Source organism: Diabrotica virgifera, chromosome 7, assembly GCF_917563875.1.
Source record: "Diabrotica virgifera virgifera chromosome 7, PGI_DIABVI_V3a".
Lineage (NCBI taxonomy): Eukaryota > Metazoa > Arthropoda > Insecta > Coleoptera > Chrysomelidae > Diabrotica > Diabrotica virgifera.
The window spans coordinates 94,121,006-94,135,514 of NC_065449.1; the positions used below are offsets into that span (position 1 = coordinate 94,121,006).

The 14,509-nt window shown below is 31.6% G+C and overlaps 1 protein-coding gene across 2 annotated transcripts in view; it reads left to right on the plus strand.

Moving 5' to 3' along the window:
- Nucleotides 1-368: 368 nt before the first annotated feature.
- Nucleotides 369-14,509, plus strand: part of LOC114327508 (axin-1) — a 220,694-nt gene continuing 206,553 nt past the window's right edge. Inside the window, exon 1 of one of the 2 annotated variants that reach the window (XM_028276148.2) lies at nt 369-606. The gene's annotated coding sequence lies outside the window, so the exon portion shown is untranslated. The remainder of the gene's footprint in view (nt 607-14,509) is intronic. The other variant, XM_028276149.2, reaches the window with a different exon arrangement.

Below are 14,509 nucleotides of genomic sequence, written 5' to 3' on the forward strand. Positions count from 1 at the left end.
TGTTAACTTCTTTTAATTGTTAAATTAAATTGTTTAAATAATGAATTTATTGTTACATGTTTTATAAAATAGTTTTTATAAAATAAAATATTATGTATATTTCTTAAGTATTTAAGGAAATAACCTCATTATGCCACTGCTTTATTACTATCAAACATTGATTTATTATAATATCGAAAATTGATTCATTAAAATAACTAAAATAGTAAGAATATTTTAAAAATTGTAACCTTTCGTAAAGCATATTTCGATTTAAAAATTTTTAAATTACAAGTACTTCGTTGCTATTGGTCGCAGACAAGTTGATTAGTTCAACAGTTGTCTGGCAGGTGGAGTAGGACCCAATGAATTATTTCTCATTCTCATGGCGACCTTAGTTTAGTACGGGATTGGGTTACTGTTTTACGTTTTTGTTTATTGTTAAAAATATAGTGAAAATATATATTTATATGAGTGCTGTTATTAAATTAATCCTCGTTTCTTTTTATCCTGTTACATCTGCAAAATGTTTTTGTGTTAAAATTTAAAATGTGTAGTGTTTATGTTTTGAGTACCAAAATAACATTCGGATTTTTAACAGAAAGGAGGAATAGGTGCTATAAAAAGGTGAGTTATTCATATTGTTTATGTTCTTCTGTGCTTGAGGTTATATTGTCTTCGATTGTTTCTTATTAAAATGATGGAGTTATGAATACATACAATAAACTAGGTAGAGAAAATGAAAAGACTTATTTTAGGTTAAAGATCTGTGTTAAATGATGCATCGTGGCCCATCAAAAAGAGTAGGAATAAGATTTTAAGACAGTACATAAATAGTATCTTATTATTTTTATCGTTTTGTATAACTGGCGAGAATTTTGTTATTGGTTATGCAGATACGTGCAAGTTTGATACCAACACGCGAGTATTATGTAAATTTTAGTGTTTAATGCTCTAGATAGTAAGTAATTTGTCTTATACTGCACTGGTTTAGAAAATTATGGCTATTGCAATGAATGCATCTGATTAGACTGCTGAAATTGTATTGAGAAGAATAATGGGGGAAGAATAGAAGACAAATTATATTAGGAACTATTTTTAACTTTCTTAGATTCATTACACAGAACAAAAATATAAAATGTCTAGAAGAAAGTTTCCTTCACCATTGACGAAAATATATGTAGGGGCATAAAAGAAAAGTATCATGCAAATAACAAGGATGTCAAAATAATACAGAATGGACAAAGGAATATAACAGGTTGGTTACTTTTTACTCACTACTGACTGAGATAGTAATAGAAAAAATTATATAAAAATATTGAAGCAAAAGTGTTAATATAATATTATATGGTTGTGAAAGTAGGAGGCTAATAAACAAAATAAATGCAATCAATTAAAATACAGGAAACAGGAACAAAATAATAATAAGCAGCCGATCACTATTAGAAGGTGGCACAGCGGGTGCTGATATGACCAGGAAAAGACAAGAAAGAAAAAAATAAAATAAATGCTGCAAAAAAATATAGAACTCGAAAGTTAAAATTAAATAATAATAAAAGATAATATTTGTAAATACAGAACAAATAGCCAAAGACATAAGGGGATATTAGAATTGACACCTACTATACTAAATTTACAATCAAGATGCAGTAGAAAAAAACAAACCAAGACACGTTAAATGCTACTAGGAGCACTCCCGAATCATTACAATAATTTACAATGTATAAACTTTGGAAATCATGATTTGGGATTTACAATGTATACCTATATATTGTAAATTATGATTCGGGAGTGCTCCTAGTAGCATTTAACGTGTCTTGGTTTGTTTTTTTCTACTGCATCTTGACTGTAAATTTAGTATAGATGTGATTTCCTCTATTTTTTCTACTTTTTTATGACCTTAATTTAATCCTGGATTAAAAATTAAGATTAAAATTAAATTCCAAATATCTACTTAATATTCTGATCAAGGTTCATAACAAATGAACAAACAAAATACTTGTAATTGTAATAGTGGTGTACACTTTTAACAAACTTTGCTACATTACTTGATTTAAGAGTAAAGAATGTTCACAGAAATAGTGCCTTCATTATCCTAATAGCCTCTTAAAAATAATGGTAAAGGAATAAAAATAATCCCCTCTTATAAATCTTCTAGTGTAGAAAATTTGTAAATTATCAAGACCTTTACATCCTAATTAACATGTTACGCACCATGGCAGTCCCTAAAGATCAATTTAGGAAGTACCCCATACGCTATGGAGGTCCCTAGGGACCACTGTGTATTGACAAAACTGCTACTTGGGCCAGGGGGCATTTTTTTCAATATTTGGTAAACAATCTTGTGTTAATTTGTGTTAAACAATATTCTTAAACCCCCACTGTCTGTATGGCTTGATTTAACTCAAACTCAAACTAACCAAAATTATGCATAAGTCAAGGCACACAGTTGTGTTAGATGAGTTGTACCTTCGTAGGTACAAGTACAACTGTACCTAGTAGTTAGTAGATATGGATGTACCTTACCCTTACCAATGAGCCACAGTAGACACCTCTTTGGTTTAATATAAGGGTGGTTAAGTGCCCACTTATAGGGTAGATTGGACCTAACCTAACCAAAGAGTACCAATGTAATAAGAGGGTATGACCTCTATGGACCTGAAATTTACATCAGTGGATTTTGCTTCAGTTAGTGACATTGATTGCCAGAGCTAGTCTTAAAAAAATTCTGAGGTCCACGTATATATTTCTGTGTATTGTGTCAGACATATATCGTTGCCTCAAAGCAACAGTAGGTTATGTACATATCCTACTGTTGCACTAGTGCACCAATCAACCAGTTAACTCAAATGGGACTGATGCGATGTGTATGGTATCGACTTTTATAACCGAGTTACAGGGTGTTTTATCGATTTTGCTCATTTCTTTCCTAAGCAATAACTTTAGAACCACCCTGTATATTTTTTTGATATTTGGTACACATATCGCACACCTAGTTCAATAGTGCCACAAGTGCAAAACACAATATTCTCGAGAAATGAGCAAAACGTTCTGTAGTAAACGCGTTTTGCCCTGTAAATAATTTATTTTGAGAATGACTTGCTTCAAAATTACAATTTAGGCAGCAAATTATACACTTATTGGCTGGATCTTATTAGAATTTATTAAAAATAAAACGTTATTATTATTTTGATAGTTATGGCGATATTGCATTGTGAAGAAAGTCATTTATAAAACGATACCTAGGAGATACGGTGGCAATATAATGAAAAAATCAATTGATTTTTGCAGTTGTGGCCGTATTGAATTATATCGGTTGTATTGTGGCAGTGTATATTATCGCCACATCTCTCTTGATTTTTGCAGTTGTGGCCGTATTGAACGTATTGAATTACATCGATTGTATTGTGGCAGTGTATATTATCGCCACATCTCCCAGTTATGGCCATATTGCATTTTCAAAACCTCCAAAAACCCTACAGTGAAATACCGAAGTAACTTACTTTATACTTATCCAAAACAATATTTTAGTTCAGGCTGTATTGCATTATATAGGCAATATTTTACAGCCTTAACCCAAAATTCGAATTTTTTGCAGTTGTGGAACAATTGAACTAGGTGTGCGATATGTCTCATTCAAAACCCAAACGACCGACATACTAATCATAAGAAAAATCCAGGTCCGGTTTAACAAAAAATTATAAAGTAATTGTGACCTTAAAACAACACCCTGTATATTGAAATTTTGAAAATCTGTTTGCATATTTGAAAAGAGCACAAAAAAGTAAGTTTAATGGTTCGCTTAAATTTTTCGGCCAGACAATTTTATGACTTTTATTTTGAAATTATATTGAATTTTTTAAGAACTTTGACATTAAAAAGCAGATATTATTAACTTTTAGTTATAAATTATTAAAGTTAATCAATAAATACTCATTTTCAAAATAATCAATACTTATTTACCACATTGGAACGACCCAATTACTAATAACAAGAAAAATCCAGGTCCGGATTAAGAAAAAAATATAAAGTAATTGTGACCTTGAAACAACACCCTGTATATTGAAATTTTGAAAATTTATTTGTGTATTTTAAAAGAGCATAAAAAACTGCGTTAAAAGGTGCATGTCAAATTTTTGCGCAGATGATTTAATTACGGCAATTTTGAAATCATATTGATTAATTCTGTCAAGGTAACAAGAAGCTGCCAGAAAAATTAAGAATAATCCCAATGTAATTAGAAAATCGATTCGAAATATTTTAAAACCAGCAAGGAAATGCATCGAACACAATGGCGGACATTTTGACCAACTGTTATAGTTCAAATATTTTTAATTTATGTTAAATTGTTGAATTGTAACGAATTTTTGTTTTATTAGATATAGCAGTTTTTTTAATTCTTTACTAAATCATTAAAATATCCCAATTCTCACAATTCTAATTTTTAATGATGTGCATATAGCTACAAATCCAGAGAATCTATGAAGCCAGTGTAGTAAATAAGTATTAAGTATTTTTAAAATAAGTATTGATTCATTAACATTAAATTATTATTAAAAGTTAACAATACAGAGTTCTTTAAAATTTCAATATAATTTCAAAATTGATGTAATTAAATCAATAGCGAAAAAATTAAAATAAGCCCTTAATCACAGTTTTTCATGCTCTTTTAAAATGCGCAGACAAATTTTTAAAATTTCAATATACAAAGTGTTGGTTCAAGGTCACAATTACTTTGTATTTTTTTCTTAATCCGGACCTGGATTTTTCTTGTCATTAGTAATTGGGTCGTTCCAATGTGGTAAATAAGTATTGATTATTTTTAGAATGAGTATTTAATCATTAATTTTAATATTTTATAACTAAAAGTTAATATTATCTGCTTTTTAATGTCAAAGTTCTTAAAAAATTCAATATAATTTCAAAATTAAAGTCATAAAATTGTCTGGCCGAAAAATTGAAGCGAACCATTAAACTTACTTTTTTGTGCTCTTTTCAAATATGCAAACAGATTTTCAAAATTTCAATATACAGGGTGTTGTTTTAAGGTCACAATTACTTTATAATTTGTTGTTAGTCCGGACCTGGATTTTTCTTATATCAAAAAAATATACAGGGTGGTTCAAAAGTTATGGCTTAGGAAAGAAATGGGCAAAATCGATAAAACACCCTGTAACTCGGTTATAAAAGTCGGTAGGGTAAAAAATGTACTATATCTCGAAACGGCTCGGTGACCTCTATTTACCATTAAAGTATTTCCGTTTCCCAATGAAACACCCTGTATAAGGATATGTTGCTTTGAGGCGACGATATGAGCTACGTGGCCTAATAAGCATTATTGGTGTCAGCCATATATTATGTCCAACTGGATCAATGTGTTAATGTACAATGCATTTGATAGGGGATCAACTTTCATTTTTATATATTTTCTATTTAACTCATTCAGCACCCACGCTGACAGTGTGTCAGCACTTTAGGTTTCATCAATTGTGCCAACAATGCATGAGTGTCTGCAGTAGTACTGTGTTACTAAATGAACTGTTATGAGCTTGGGCAGTTTAGTTGAGGTCTGTTCATGGTAGGAGCGTTGAACATGTTAAAGTATGTCTCCTTTTAAAAGCTAGTCAAAATGGGAAACCTAGTAGACTCGCTTTGAAACAACTTGAAATCATCACATTTTGTGGAGTCAGAAGAATAGGGAATATTATAGAATTATTATTTAGATTTCATGCAGGTTAATGTGGAATAAGAAGTCAATGAATAAATAAGGTACATGTGATCACTGGTGGTTCAGGAGTCCAGGAGTACATGAGTTGAATATATTCACTGCACACTCGAGCTGAGCGGCAGCGTGCAAGCTGTTTGCAAGTGACTTATAAGTGGTGTGGACCGCAAGTATGCCAGTTTCTGCTACAGCACCACAAGCACGCTGCTTGAAAACAAGTTAGGCAGTTTGGCAGTCTGTGATGGGCAATCATTCAGTACACATTGACTACGTGATCGTTTTCAACTTAGATACAGAGCTGTTTATTTCTGGCAAGTATTGACCCCGAGAAACTGCTCAAATGTGTGTTGACAGAAAACTTGGCTTGAAAACAAGCAGCTTGCTCGCAGCGCATCGAGCCTAAAGGAAATTTCGAAATTAGTGTTTTTTTAAAGTGAATCTTGATTTTTTAAACTAGTACCTGGATAGGAACTCTATTTTTTGTAGATAACCACTATGTATTAATTATATAAACTTACAACCAAATGAATACTCCACTTTTATGAATATCTTTGTTGTAATGATTCATGATACCTCTATACAGTAAAGACGTATATCTGAGAGTCTTATATCTCCACACTTCTTAATCATCATACTCTATCAAATTATACAGGGTGTCCCGAAAAGAATGGTCATAAATTATACCACAGATTCTGGGATCAAAGATATGTTGATTGAACCTCACTTACCTATATACAATAGTGCACACAAAAAAAGTTACAGCCCTTTGAAGTTACAAAATGAAAATCGATTTTTTTTCATATATCGAAAACCCTTCCAGATTTTTCATTGAAAATGGACATGTGGCATTATTATGGCAGTAACATCTTAAAAGAAAATTAAAGTCAAATTTGTGCACCCCATAAAAATTTTAAGGGGGTTTGGTTCTTTTAAACCCCCCCAAACTTTTATGTACGTTCCAATTAAATTATTATTGTGACACCATTAGTTAAACAAATAGTTTCTAAACCTTTTTTGCCTCTTAGTACTTTTTTGATAAGCCAGTGTTTATCGACCTATTTTGAATATTTGTCGAATCCACCACATATTTATATATGGTTAAGTACGATTATAGAGACCTGTTAATAATCTGAAAATGTATTTATAATTTACATTTTTAGGTATATTTTGAAAAAGAAGCCATATCTCGATAAAAGGTGATTTGTCAAAAAAAGACTAAGAGGCAAAAAAGTTTTAAAAACACTGTGTTAACTAATGGTACCACAATAAAAGTGTAATTGGAACGTACACAAACATTTGGGGGGTTTAAAGGAACAAAACCTCCATAAAAATTTTATGTAAATATATTAAAAAAGAAGCCGCATCTCGATAAAAACTGGCTTATTGAAAAAATAGTAAGAGTCAAAAAAGTTTTAAAAACGTTATGTTTAACTAATGATACCACAATAATGAACTAATTGGAACGTATACAAAAGTATGGGGGGGGTTTAAGGGAACAAAACCCCCATAAAATTTTTATGGGGTGGAAAAATTTCACTATAATTTTGTTTTAAGATGCTACTGCCATAAGAATGATACATGTCAATTTTCAATAAAAAATCTCTAATAGTTTTCGATATATTGAAAAAAATCGATTTTCATTTTGTAACTTCAAAGGGCTGTAACTTTTTTTATGAGCATATTTGTACTAAGGTAAGTTAGGTTCAATCGAACTATTTTTGACCGCAAAATGTATGGTATAATTTATGACCAATCTTTTCGGGACACCCTGTATAATATTGTTTTTCCAACAAATAAATTCTGAAACTGTTAAATATATTTTAATTTAATTTCTACAATTTAGATAACTGAGTAGAATATTGATTTAAATTTGAATGATTTGTAAATATTTTTCTGATTTCATGGTACATAATTTTATTTAATTAACATATTGTGGATAAATGATAAGAAATTGTTTTTGTTGAATTGAAATTTAATGAAGAAAATGGGAAACAACAAAAAGATGACTTGTTAAAATTTTTAAAATGAGTCTAAAGATAAAGTAAAAAAATTGAAGATTTATTGATGAAGAGTTATTGTAGAATACATAATAAAGAACGGATAAACATATTCTGAAGAATCCATGTTTTTACATAATATCTACAATAATTTTATTGATTGTAGAAATTTTCTTGTAGAGGTGATATAAACAACAATAACCTTTGCTCCTATGTAGGAAATATTTAACATTAGCTCTTAAAGTACGCCTAACAAAATGTTACATATACAGTGTACAATGAGACACCTTAACGTTAACGCCTTTGAAATGTGGACCTATAGAAGAATTATGAGGGTTTCCTGGGTAGATAGAGTTACGAACAATGAAGTACTGAGAAGAATAGGTAAAGAGAAGGAAGTTAAACTTACAATTAAAAAAATAAAGCTACAGTATCTCTATGGCATCCTGCGACTCGTAATGCAAGGAAAGGTAGATGGCAGAAGAAGCATAGGAAGAAGACAAATTTCATGGCTGAACAACCTGAGAGAATGGTTCGGATGCAGCTCAAAACAACTAGTTAGAGCATAGGAAAATATTAATAACTGCATAAAGAGTAAGCTATGAAGGAAAGAAAAATTAGCTACTTAGGTTTTATAGTAAGAAATGAAAAATATGAGTTGATTTGATTGGTTACAAGGGAAAGTGGAAGGAAAAAGAGGACCTGGGAGACAATGCACATCCTGGTTGACAAATATAAAGCAGTGGCATAGAAAAACAACAATATAACTCTTCAGAACTGTTGCGACAGAGTAAAATGGGCCATGATGATTGCCAATACTGTTAAAGGGTGAGGGATGAGGCACATGAAGAAGACCTAATGAGAAATAAACACAAACTAATAATATGAAACTAAGTTATAAAATTACACACTGAACAAAAAAGATGCATGTACAGTCGAACCCGCTTAAGTATTAGAATACCAGTTATAGGAATGTCCCGCTTTAAGGAATAAAAATTTGAGGTCCCGAAATGTTTCTACTGGCCTACAATGATCGGTTATTAGAATATCCCAGTTATAGGAATACTTTTGCTTGGCCACAACAAGGCTATTCCAATCAGCGGTTCAACTGTATTAGGTAATGACAAAGAACATCCATAAAGATTATTAGAAAAATTTTAAGGTCCATTTAATTATATCTTATGAGTAAACATTGGTTCATAATCAATGAAATCCACTTTCTTTCCATCCTTCGCTTTAAAGCTTACTTCCAAGTTCATATTTCAAAGAGACAGGTATTTCTCTAGATTGATGTTGATCCAGATATTGTTATGTTGATGACGCCTCATATGACTCCCTCTATAACGAGAACTAAAAGGGCAGACTAATTACCTCGTAAGCAGATCTCGTTATATTAGACAACAATAATATTGAAATTTTTTGATGCCTCTTACGTAGTTTATTAGGTGTCGATGGTCGACCTGTAACTTTCCTACAATATGTAATAAATATCGGTCAATAGATAAACCGAAAGAAGTTTATTGCAGGCAGTGTTTATTACACCACTGGCCTCGATAATAACACAGATGTTGGGAAGTTCTATATACAAGCAGTTGGGGTGGTAAAAAACATATTCCTTGATTTCATTTTTCCTCGTTATAACCAATTATGCCTTGTTATAGAGGTGTTATAATAGTTCAATAGGAATTTCATGGGATATTTAGCGTACTTCGTTATAAGCGAAACCTCGTAATATCCGTGTTCGTTATAGAGAGAGTCCACTGTAATTGATTTCCTAGATTTTCATAGACTTTACTTTCGTTTTTGAAATTCTAATACACTCCTTGAAACAGACAGTTCTGTTAAATCAAATTTGTTGCATCAACAAACATAAATCATAGCTTGATTTACTTTAATTTTTTTTATATTAAAAGAAATTTTTGTTGAATTTGACTAGATCATCTTTTTTATCAATGAGTGTCTATTACATACTTTGAAATATTTATTTTGCTGTACAGAAGTTATGATTGATGTTATCTTTAAGAGAATCTTCATGTTATATTATCTTTTAAAGTAATGGATAATTTGAATCTTTAAGTAGGATCACCGAACTTGACAAAATTCAAAATAATGATACAAGGGTAATGATTTCTAGTGTAGAAATATGGTCTAATAAATAAGGATAAAGTAAGTACAGTAGACTCGCGATTATCCGAGTCTCGGTCATCCGAGCCCCTCGGTTAACCGAGGCAAAAGTCAGAACAGGTGAGTTACAATTTTCAACCATGCCGCAACATCGCCGCCTCAAAATGAAAAAGAGGAGCAAAGCTTATGCAAAATCAAATACTTTTTTAAACAGTAACATTATTAAGGTAAATGTTTTTATCTTTTATAGACAGTACTGTATTAATTTTGTCATTAAAATATCCACAGTTATGATTATTCACGTGTTTTTCTATCAATATAACCAATGTCAGTGTTAACCGAGTTTTTCCGTATCCGAGGTAGTCACAGTCCCAGTTACCTCGGATAATCGCAAGTCTACTGTATGTAATAAAGTATGTATAAAGTAAATGTTTGACATTGAAGATTGAGACTGACTGATTCCATGAATTATTCAAATATACTCCTGGGACATACTATTTGACACCTCCTTAATATCAGCAACACCATTTTATTTTTAGGTCTTTGATTACTTCTTCTACCTAGATAGTCCAAGACATGCCCAATAGGTTTTCCATTCATAGAGCATACTGGTCAATTTAATTTTACTATTTCAACTTGAATTGGGAACACACATTAGTTATTATATCTTCAGTGAGATTCGGTTGTATCTCAATGGAGATATCAATGCTCCATATTCAACAAACATTAGCTCAGGACATCCTTCTATTGATATTCTATCCTATTTCATTAACGATCCTTGTCTATGACTAAAAGTACACTCAATAAATATTTCACTTATACATGCTCAGATGCGCTTTCTACTATCTAAAGAGTGAGGCAAAATTTGATTCGTTTGCAAATAAAATGTTTCACCAATGTGCAAGCTACAACACTACTCTATATGACGTCTAAAAAAAATACATTAGAGCATGACAGTGACCTATCGGTACCCAAGATACGGACGCAATATTTTTTTGTAATATGTGTTGCGATATTACAAAAATTTTGCTGTAATCTATTTTATAAAAATTTTTTTAATTAACAATTGAGAGAAATACATTTTGTGGCTAGTTGGATTAGATAAAACAGAATAATTACGAAAACCGTAAGTACTGTTTATTTGAAAAATAAATATTAATTACAGTCGGAAAAATGAAATAATACCCATGAACGATCACATCAATCACTTATTTTGTATTTGCTGACTATTATCTTTTTCTATAAGTAACAAACATTTGTTATAGAAAAAGACAGCAAATACAAAATAAGTGATTGATGTGATTGGTCATGGGTATTCTTTCATTTTTCCGACTGTAAGTACCATTATTTGAAAAAAACATAAAAATATATTACTACCTACTTTACTATATATAAATATAATACATGCTAGGTTGTTCAATAAGTCTGGCAGTTCGATAAGAGAGGGCGTTGCTACTAGCCTAATTTTTTTTTGTTATGTTGGTACATTCTTCATATGAACTTATGTGAAGTTTTATTTCAATCTGCCAATTCATTCTTTTTTAGAAGCCATTTAGTATCGATGTGTCACAGTATTTTTTACAATGGAAATAATCAAGTATTGCGCAGAATTTTTATTCTTTGAAGGTTTAAAGGCAAAGAAAATTTATGAACAAATGTTAAAAGTGTATAAGGACTCTTCGCCTTCAATTATTACTGTAGAAAGTGAGTTGCTCAATTTAAATGTGGACCTTCAAGCCTTGAAGACAATCCACATCAAGGACGCCCAAAAAACAGCAAGACAGGTATTGGAAACTTGTCAAGTAACTGAAAATGATTTAATAGAATCCCTAGGCATCTCATTCGGCAGTGTAAGCAATGTTTTGGCCAAAGTATTGGGTTTCAAAAAGCTGTGGTCACAATGGGTGTCGCATTTGCTGACAACTGACCACAAACACATTCAAATGCGACTTTCTCAGCAATATTTAGGGCATTTTCGAAAGGATAAAGTAGATTTTGTGCGTCGATTCATCACAATGGATGAGACTTGATCTATCACCATGATCCTGAATCAAAACGAAAGGTTAAAAAGTGGTAGAATCTGGTTTTTGTGCTCCAAAAAGAGTTTGTGTCCAGAAATCGACGAAGAAGATTTTAGCATCAGTTTTGGGATGTGAGAGGAATTTTTTTTTGTGGATTACTTGCAAACTGATAAAACAATAAATTCTGGATATTATTGTAACCATTTAGACCAGCTGAAGGAAAAAAATCGTGGGTTTGCAAAAGAAAAAAATCCTTTTTCATCAGGACAATCCACTCTGTTATTTGAGTATTTTACCAAAGGCTAAAATCCATGAATTAAAGTTTGAATTGTGAGAGCATCCACAGTATTAATCAGATTTGGTTCCTAGTGACTTTCATTTGTTTCAATACTTAAAAAATGTATGTGTGGAAAGAATTTTTCATCAAATGATGAGTATATAACGGCTGTGAAAGCGTATTTTGCAGCCCTTCCTCCTTCCTGATTCTCCTTTCAGGGATGGAATTAATAAATTGAAATCTCCTTGGCACAAGTGTACTGATGTTCAGGGAGACTATACTTAATAATAAAGTGTATTTCAACTCATAAAATTGTGTTTTTCTTATCGAACTGCAAAACTTATTGAACAGCCTAGTATATAAATACAGTTGCACAAAATTACACAATCATTTACGTCATTTTATTTCCACAGTATGTGCATGTGCAACACAGTACGGCATGTGCAACATATCTGATATGGCTTTAGAGATGCCATATTTGGCGACTAGTAATAGTTTAATAATGGCTGAGTGACTTGTCTATTGGCACTAACATAATATTCAGTTCAACAGCTCTACAATTTTGAAGTTAATAATGAAAAATATAATACAATCTATATGTGTTATATCTATATATTTAAAAGTTTTGGTGTTGTGAGTTCTCCTGTTGTAGGATTACCTAACACGTTGACGGACAGTGCGTCAAATGCATAAGCAAGTGTGACACCATAATATGTATTTGGGGGCGTTCAAGTATTACGTAACGCGATTTTTGACCCCCCTCCCCCCTATGTAACGCACCGTAATGGGGTGTTCAAGTACCTAGTATGTAACGCAATTTTTGAAGATTTTTGATCCCCCTCCCCCCACCTGCGTTACGTAATACTTGAACGACCCCTTTTGCAAAGTAGAATAGGGAAAAATGCAACGTCTATAGACGTTGTGTCACATTACATCAAAGGAAATTAGACGTCTATAAATGTTCTGTCTGTCAACGTGTTAATGGGCTCATGTATTGTAATTTGTATTGAAATATCATATATCTCTTTATCTGTTTGTTGGGCTTCTGAAGCACAATACATATAGCCTAAGAAGTATTAAATCGTAATATCAAAGGTGGCAGAAGACCCAGAAGGCATAAGGCTATAAAAACAAAAAAACAACAGAAACAATGGAACATCTAAACGGGCACAAAATGTTGTGCTGGCCTTATCATGGACTGTAGATCTTTGCAGTTAATAATGAAACATGTAATGCAATCTATGAGTACCTATGTAATGATTTTAAAAGTTTTGAGTTTGTGAGCTCTCTGCATTTATGCTATATAATTTTATTTCGCCAGCCCCTTGTAGGATTACCTAATGGGCCCATGTATTGTAATTTGTATTGAAATATCAATCGCTTTCTCTGTTTGTTGGGCTCCTGGTGCACAATAAATATAGCCCAAGAAGTATTATAAATACTTATAAAACTCAGACTTATATTGAGAACCATGATTACACTGGGATTGAGCAACGTTTATCATTAGCTCCCCTTAGTGTTAGGCGTGATATTTCGGGAGGTGTCTTTGTTTTCAAAATCATTAATGGACTTATTGATTGTCCCAGTTTGTTGGATAGTATAAGATTTAATGTTCCATATCCAGGTTTACGCTACAATGTTACCTTTAACACGGCCTTTCACAGAACATCCTACGGTAGTAACATGCCTTTAGATAGATATATGTACTTCCTTAATGGTTTTGATATGGATCTGTTTAATATAAGCCTGGGCCAACCGAGGAGATCTCTTGCTATGTGATAATTAGGTTTCATCTTGCAATGTTGTTGTATTTTATTATTGTATTTGTGTTTTGTATAATTTTTTTGGTTTGTTTCAGTTACATGTGTACATTTTATATATCTTGCCTGGTGATTTTTCAAGCCTTTGCTTTTCTTATTTTTACTTTTTATATTTTAATGAATGATTGTACCTCATTTTTTATTGTGTTTATTGTATTTTTACTGTTAATGGGGTTTTCCCGTGGGTAAATAAATAAATAAATAAAAAAAGTATTAAATCATAATATCAAAGATGGCAGAAGATCCAGAAGGCATAAGGCTATAAAAACAAAAAAACAATAAAAGAAAAAAGATGAACATCTAAACGGGCACAAAATGTTGTGCTGGCCTCATCATGGACTGTAGATTTTTGCAGTTAATAATGAAACATGTAATGCAATCTATGAGTATAATATAATGATTTTAAAAGTTCCGATTTTGTGAGCTCTCTGCATTTATGCTATATTAATTTTATTTCACCAGCCCATTGTAGGATTACGTAATGGGCCCATGTATTGTAATTTGTATTGAAATATCAATCGCTTTCTCTGTTTGTTGGGCTCCTGGTGCACAATAAATATAGCCCA